Raw genomic sequence first — 7,424 nt, 5'->3', positions numbered from 1 at the left:
ATTCAAGGCAACCGTTGAATTTACATCCAACGGTGGGTGACCATAAATCTCTTGGACTACAGGGGTCCAAGAGATCAGGACTGTATATAGTATTCCTCAAATAGTGTTATTTGAGGGATGAGCCGCTCAGCCGTTAGATCCCTTTTAATGAGCTTGTGTGGCTGTGATTATTTAAATGTTTTAACCCGTTTTAACACTCCAGACCCGAAAAAATAAAACACCCGATCGAAACAATAAAACACGCGATGGCAGAAGAATAAGGCACGCAAGAAGAAGACGAAGAGCCCACCCTTCCAAGACGAAGGAAGAGCTGCCATCTCGAGTTGAGCTTGCGAGAATTCTATGCCAATCAGGTAGGTGTATCCATAGCAGTGTTTATGTTTCGTTCTAAATCTGGGTTGTGAATTTCGAATTGGGGTTCTGTGATGGGTTTTTAATTTTGACAATTTCTGGGCAAGGTTGAGAGACCAATTTATGCGATGGGTTTTACACCTGATTTCTTGTGGGTTTGTTGATTTCGAGTGAATGACAATGGGTTATTCCTAGGTGGGGATGAGCCATGAGTTATTGATTTGGGGGTTCTGTGATAAGTTTTGATTTGAGTTCTAATGGGTAATTCTTTATTTCAGTTATAATGATGAAGTCTGGATATAGGTTCTAATGGGTAGTTCTTGATTTGGGTTCCATTGATGAATTCTTGATATAAGTTCTAATGGGCAATTTTTAATTTGTGTTCTAATGGAAAATTCTTTATTTGGGTTCTAATGATGAATTCTTGATATAAGTGTTAGAAAAATAATCAGTAAATGTTGTATGCTATAGGATCACTATATTATTGCACAATTCTTAAAATATAAACAGTAGCAAAATTATGAAATCTGTATAAATGTGCAAATATATAAATTAATTACAGAATACTGACTTTTATTGAAGTTAGAGGCTTGCGTATTTGCAATGTCCTAAAGACAGAATTTCGCATCTTCTCAGTGCTTGAAGTTCAACAGGCGTCTATCTCTCAGGATTCAACTATCTATAATTCAAGGGTCCAGCACCGGATCCTTGAATTCTGGCGAACGTTGGTGTGCTTCTCTCCAATACAGTTGATAACTTTAAAATAATATGAGATAGTTTTTTAAAGAAAAAGAGATTCGTCTTATGGCCTAGGACTTGTGGTTTTATAATAGACACTAAGTTCTTCCTAATATCAGGGACATGAAATACATCTAGAAGGGCTAGTTCCTTCCCAGAGGTAAATTTCAGCAGCACCTTTCCTTTTCCAGCAATGGGCAATTCTTGATTTGATCCTTGATAAAAATAAAAAAAATAAAAAATAATCTGCAAAGAAAGAATGATCCCAACTTTGTGTGATACCGATTATAACAATTCCTAATGGATGGTGTTAATATTTGTTGTACTTGTACTTGGAGTCTTTTCTTTAGTTCATTCGTTTTTTGATTGAGTGATTAGTAAGGAATTTGCTTAATTTAATTCAAGAATGGAAGTATAGAGGTTTATCTATACTATATTTAAGAGAATCCTCTTTGTCAATTAACCAGGAAGAATTTTTATAGTATTTTTAATAGCTAAGGTAAGGTTGATATAGAGTATGGTCTCGTGTTGGCCCCAATCCCATCTAAAAGATAACTCATATCTTCCACCATATAGCTCATGGTTTTGAACAATATTTATGAATGAATATGAAACTAGGGATCAACATTTGGCATGTGGCGAATGGGACGAAGTGGGTAGCTCGATGATCAAAAGCCCGTTACAGCTTGTTGTTTAGGCTCGTTTGGTCCAGTTCGCTCTTGAATTGAATAGGGCATGGGCGTAGGATTTGAAATTCTCAGTCTACTCATGGCCCAGCCCGCTTAGGCCTGTTTAGGCTCTATTTTTTTAAAAACTTAATTGATGCACTTGCTAACCTCAATTTAGACTTAATTGAAACTAGCCCCTTGCATGTGCCAATTGATTTTCTTTTTTCTTTTTTCTTTTTTCTTTTATTTTTAGAATTAAGAAAATATAATATGGGTTGTTATGTTTCATAAAAGTATGACCTATTATCTGATTTTGTTTTTAATTTTTAATTTTTTTAATATGAAAAAATATGAATTTACCATATTATCCTTATTTAATTAATAATTTTAATTCTGAATGTTTGAATTAACCGAGGGCATTTTATGGTATTTTGAATGTTTCACCATTCTCTGCCTTTTGCTTTATATTTATAGATAATATAATATGTAGAATGGATTAATTAACCTTTTATTTTGTTTTACACATGTTATGAATTAAGTTAATTTTTCAATGTTGTCTAAAAATTTATAACAAAAAGCTATAAAAAGACATTGCACTACAATCCCACATCCAAGTGCACTCTCTAACCTCATTTTAAACTTAATTGAAATGATGTTATATATTAGATTAATTAATAAACTTTTTATTTTATTTTACACATTTATGAATTAGGGTAATTATTTTAATATTGTCTAAAAATTTGTACCAAAAACTTAAAGGCTTTTTATCGCAAATGGTCCTTGAGGTTAGGGAAATTATCACCTTTCGTCCTTAATCATTTTTTGTGACATTAATAGTCCTTAACGTTACCTAGTACACATCAAAATAGTCCTGCCGTTAGAAACTCTGTTAAATTGCTGACGTGGAAGGTAAGTGGGCTTCACATCTTCAATGATGTTGTGACACGTGGATAAGATAAAACATATTTTTAAAACCATTAAAAAAAATTTAAAAATGAAGAAAAAAGATGAATTTTTTTTTTTCCCATCCCCCTCTTGCTCTCTCTCTAAGCTCCCTCTCCCTCTGTTATTTTTCTCGCCCACCACCCCATCCCCACCCGCAACCCATGCCACAATCATATCCCTAATCCCCACCCTCTCCCTCTCCCCATATGACTTCCAATGGCCCTTCCCCACCACCCCTCCTCCCCTCTGTTTTGTTTTCTCCCCCAACAACCTCCTCACCCCATCTATCAAATTCAATACCTCCGCACTCCGAAAAAGCTCATAGTATATTCAAGCCTTTCAGAAACAATCGAAAGGTGAGATTATTGATCATTATTCATAACTGGTGCCTTACAGCCTCCCATCTCAACCTTTTTCCAAATTCACGCAAAACCCATCAACCAAAACATCCAAATAATTCAATCTTAAACACTTGGGTTTGCAAAAAAACTATCAAAACTAGATAGCATTTGGGTTAGGAGGTCATGGGAGAGGGAAAAAAAAAACCATAGGGGAGGGGTGGGGGAGTGGGCCATTGGAAGTCATATGGAGAGAGAGGGAGAGTATAGGGGGAGAGAAAAAAATAGTGGGAGAGGGTTGGGGGTTGCAGGTGGGTGTTGGGGTTGGGGATGCAGCTGCGGCGTGGGTTGCGGGTGTGGATGGGGGGGTGGTGGGCAAGAAAAATAGCATATGAGAGGGAGAGTAGATGGGGAATGGAAAAAAAAAGAAGGGGTTAATCGTTTTATTAGTCATTGAACTTAGACTTGATTTGCATTTGAGTACCTCAATTTTCAAAATGGCTTCCGAGGTCCTTCAATTTCATTTCGTTAAGACAAATGGTCCTGTCGTCAATTTTGTTAACTTTTCTGTTAAATACAAGGATAAAATAGTATTTTTATATTTTTTTACATTTTAAATTGATTAAAATATAAATTAAATATTTAAATAATTAAAAAAAGTGAACTTCCATGTGGACAAAAAAGTAATAAAAATTTCTTTTTTTGCAAATATTAATAAAAAAAAGTTAAATTATATCAAACAAATAAATTTAAATTGAAAATTGAAAACAAAAAAATCTCTCACTTGTTGACTGAAAAAATAAATAAAAAATCTCTCACCTTCTCTCTTCCCTTCCCAGCCAACCCGACCATGACCTCACCCATCCTTTCCCAGCCCCTCTCCATCTCCATCTTCGCCTCTCTTTTAGTATAAGTTTTGATTTGATTTAAATGCAAGATGAATTATGCATACAGATAAGAAGAACTCAAGATTATGAAAAATTGGTCTTTAATACAATGACAGATTTTGATTTGGAATGGGGTCGGGGACGATGAGATTTTGGTGGGGGGGACAACAAAATTTTTTTTTCTGCACCGACCTGCACTCATTCCGTATTTGCTCTTTTGGCACCGCCACCAGCTCCTTGAGCTCTTTCGATTTTGTTGTGTACTGCACGTCGTACGCATCGATTTCCGGGTGTTTCTCCTCCATGTGTACGCGGCGAAGTAGCGGTTTTTGTCGATGAAGACGGTGCGGCCGTTGTTGTTGAGGGCCTTCCAGAGGAGGGTCTCGTGGGTTAGGCCGAAGATGAGGAAGTTGCAGGGGGTTGAGCATTTCCGGAGGGCGTCCAAGATGGGCTTGATGTCGGCGTATGATATTTTGAATGTGTCATTGGATTTGGCGGCGTAGTAGAGGAGGGTGTTGAAAACGGTGGTGGGGAGCTGGGGGACGGCGGTGGAGGCGGTTGTTGTGGTGGTTATTGTGGCGGCGGAGATGGTGGTTGTTGTGGTTGATGAGTATGCATACAAGCCGCTTGTGTAAATGATTGTGAGAAGGAAGGCAAGTGTGAAGATGGACATGAAGGCTAGAAGCCAGAGGCAGTTGGAGATTCCTTGTTTCTGGATGTAGGGGTGGCTTTGTGTTGCTGATGTTCTTCATCTCAACTGGGTTGAGAGATCAAACAGTGAAAGAGAAAGAGAGAGAGAGAAGGACGATGATTGATTTTTTAATTTTTTAATTTTTTAATTTCTTTTTTGTGTTGGTTTTTTATTTGATGTTCTTTTATCATTTTAAAGATATAATTTTTTATTCATTTTTTTGGTTTTAATATAAAAATACCATTTTACCCCTGCATTTAACAAAAAAAAGTTAACAAAATCGAAGGCAGGACCGTTAGTCATAACAAAAATGAAGTTGAAGGATCACGAGTATCATTTTGGAAATTGAGGTACTCAAATGCAAATCGGGTTCAAGTTCAGGGCCTAATAAAACGATTAACTCAAAAAGAATTTTCAACTTTTTCTTAAATTGTTTTAATTTTTAATAGTTTTTCATAAATATTTTTTTATTTTATTTTATCTTATCCACATGTCACGGCGTCATTGGAGATGTGGAGTCCACTTGCATTTCACTCAACAACTTAATAGAATTTTTAACGGCTTGGACTATTTTGATGTGTATTAGGTAACGTTAAGGACTATTATTGTCACAAAAAAAGATTAATGACAAAATGTGATAATTTTGCTAACCTCAGGGATCATTTGCGATAAAAAGCCAAACTTAAAAGACATAACACCAACTCCACATCCAAATCCCACCACTTGTGAAGGAAAAAAAGGCATTGACCAACTAGGCCCATGTTCGGTCATGCCCACCTAAGCTGGGCCCAGTGGGTGAGCTTGGGCTTAGACATTTGAAATCTTGGTTAAGCCCAACCCAAACTGAAAAGGCAAAATTGAGTTGGTGAGTTTGTGCCTTGTGTGTTGAGTGGCCCAAAAAGGAACCCTAGACGAGCTGATGGTTGGAGCTGGGTGGGCAACCAGGGAAATGCTTGATGTTGTGGGGAGTAGGGGTGGGCATCGGGACCGGAAAACCGGAACACCGAACCGAACCGGTGAAAAAAAACCGGAAAAAAAACCGGTTGACCAAAAAAGTCAACAAACCGGACCGGAACCGGACCGAACCGGTTCCAACCGGTTCCGGTTCCGGTTTTACATCTCTCCGCACCGGACCGGACCGAACCGGACCGGTCATATATTTTATATTTATATTTTTACAAAATTTTAAAATCTAATGCCATATTTTAACTTTTATAATCACTAATTTTCCAAGTTCAACTTCAAAAAATTTCTAAATGTATGAATTGGATTATTTGTTCATTTTTAAGCTAAAAAAATAAGTTATTTATAAAAAAAATTAAAATTTTTTTTTTAAAAAAAAAAAATTAAAAAATTAATAATCCGGTTCAAAACCGGAACCGGTCAGAACCGGACCGGAACCGGTTAGAACCGAACCGGCCGGTTTTTGAAATTTTTTTTGCCTAAACCGGACCGAACCGGACCGGTTAAATAATACCGGTTTCGGTTCCGGTTTGAGGTGAGAACCGGACCGAACCGGACCGCGCCCACCCCTAGTGGGGAGGGTTGCTAAATCTATCTACTAGTAGCATAAGAATTTCCTATTTCGTTTATGAGAGGGTCTAGTCCAGGTCAACCATATATTTTCACGTTTATGATATAAACTTATGGTTCTCTATTACTATTGCCGCTGAAAAATATAAAAAAGAAGCAATTTATTTATCATATGCCAAAGATGTGGACTCGAAACTTACAAAAATATGGTTATATATATCTTCCTAACAACCTCCACCTCCACCTCCACCACCTCCACCTCCACCTCCACCACCTCCACCTCCACAACCGCCACCTCCACCACATCCACCACCTCCACCGCCACAGGCAGCAGCAGCAGCAGCAGCAGCAGCACCAGCACCAGCACCAGCAGCACCAGCACCAGCAGCAGCGCCACCGCCACCACCTCTGTTTCGGTATCTTTTCTTGCTTGATCCTTCATCATCACCACAAGCAAATATGACCATTGATATAAGTGAGAGAGACATAAGAATCATGCAGAGCAAAATTATCCCCCCCGAGTTGTCTTGCATGATGCCTAGTTCCTCTGCGTGGCCACCACCTAGAACAACATATGCTCCTCTGGCCATTTTTTCGATGAGTTACAAGATTAGCTAGCTGTTCGTTAATCCAAGCATATATATATTTATATTTATAATGTAATGTCAGCAAATGCCGTGTGCAATTCCAAGCCTTATGTTGACGATTCTAGCTGATGTTGAAAGGCACTTGCGAAAATTTTCAAAGAGAAAGGGATAGCTAGCTAGACTGGGATGTAATAATTGCTGCAAGCCAATGTTTTGCTTCGTGAAAATGCTAAGAAGATCAGATGTGAGATTTTGTTTGTCTCCACCCCATTGACATTGACCAATGATATTTTTGTACATGTCTTTTCTTTTAAATTTTTTGGTTTTTATCACAATAGTCCCTAAGGTTAGCGAAATTATCACATTTGATCCTTTATGTTTTTTTTGTTGACATTATTGGTCATTTATGTTACACCGTACACATCAATTTGGTTATGCTATTAGGTTCAGTCAAAATTTTGTTAAATTGTAGGCGTGACACGTATGTGGTGTCCACATATCCAATGAGATAATCACACATGGGTTTAAATAAAATATAATGATATATTTTAAATAGTTTAAAACTTCAAATCCTTTTTATTTTATTTTTAAATTAAGTCTTTTTATAAATAGAAAAGATTAAGGGGGGTGTATTCAATTAGGATTCTAGAGCGTTTAAAAAGATTTTAAAAATCTGAATGTATTCA

General features: G+C 37.2%; 2 long non-coding RNA genes and 1 pseudogene across 2 annotated transcripts; 1 reads left to right on the top strand and 2 right to left on the bottom strand.

Annotated features, from left to right (window-relative positions):
* Positions 214-1,966, top strand: LOC109947828. The gene is made up of 2 exons (XR_002270599.1): positions 214-353; positions 988-1,966. It is a non-coding gene; the product is annotated as an uncharacterized LOC109947828 (long non-coding RNA).
* On the bottom strand, positions 3,781-5,433 carry LOC109947993 (annotated as a pseudogene).
* LOC109948177 lies at positions 6,296-7,005 on the bottom strand. The gene is made up of 2 exons (XR_002270784.1): positions 6,471-7,005; positions 6,296-6,395 (listed from the first exon to the last, which is right to left on the bottom strand). It is a non-coding gene; the product is annotated as an uncharacterized LOC109948177 (long non-coding RNA).

Source organism: Prunus persica, chromosome G3 (assembly GCF_000346465.2).
Source record: "Prunus persica cultivar Lovell chromosome G3, Prunus_persica_NCBIv2, whole genome shotgun sequence".
In the NCBI taxonomy this organism is placed as follows: Eukaryota; Viridiplantae; Streptophyta; class Magnoliopsida; order Rosales; family Rosaceae; genus Prunus; species Prunus persica.
Note: the sequence above shows the minus strand (reverse complement) of the source record. Positions and strands in the feature narration are given on the sequence as shown.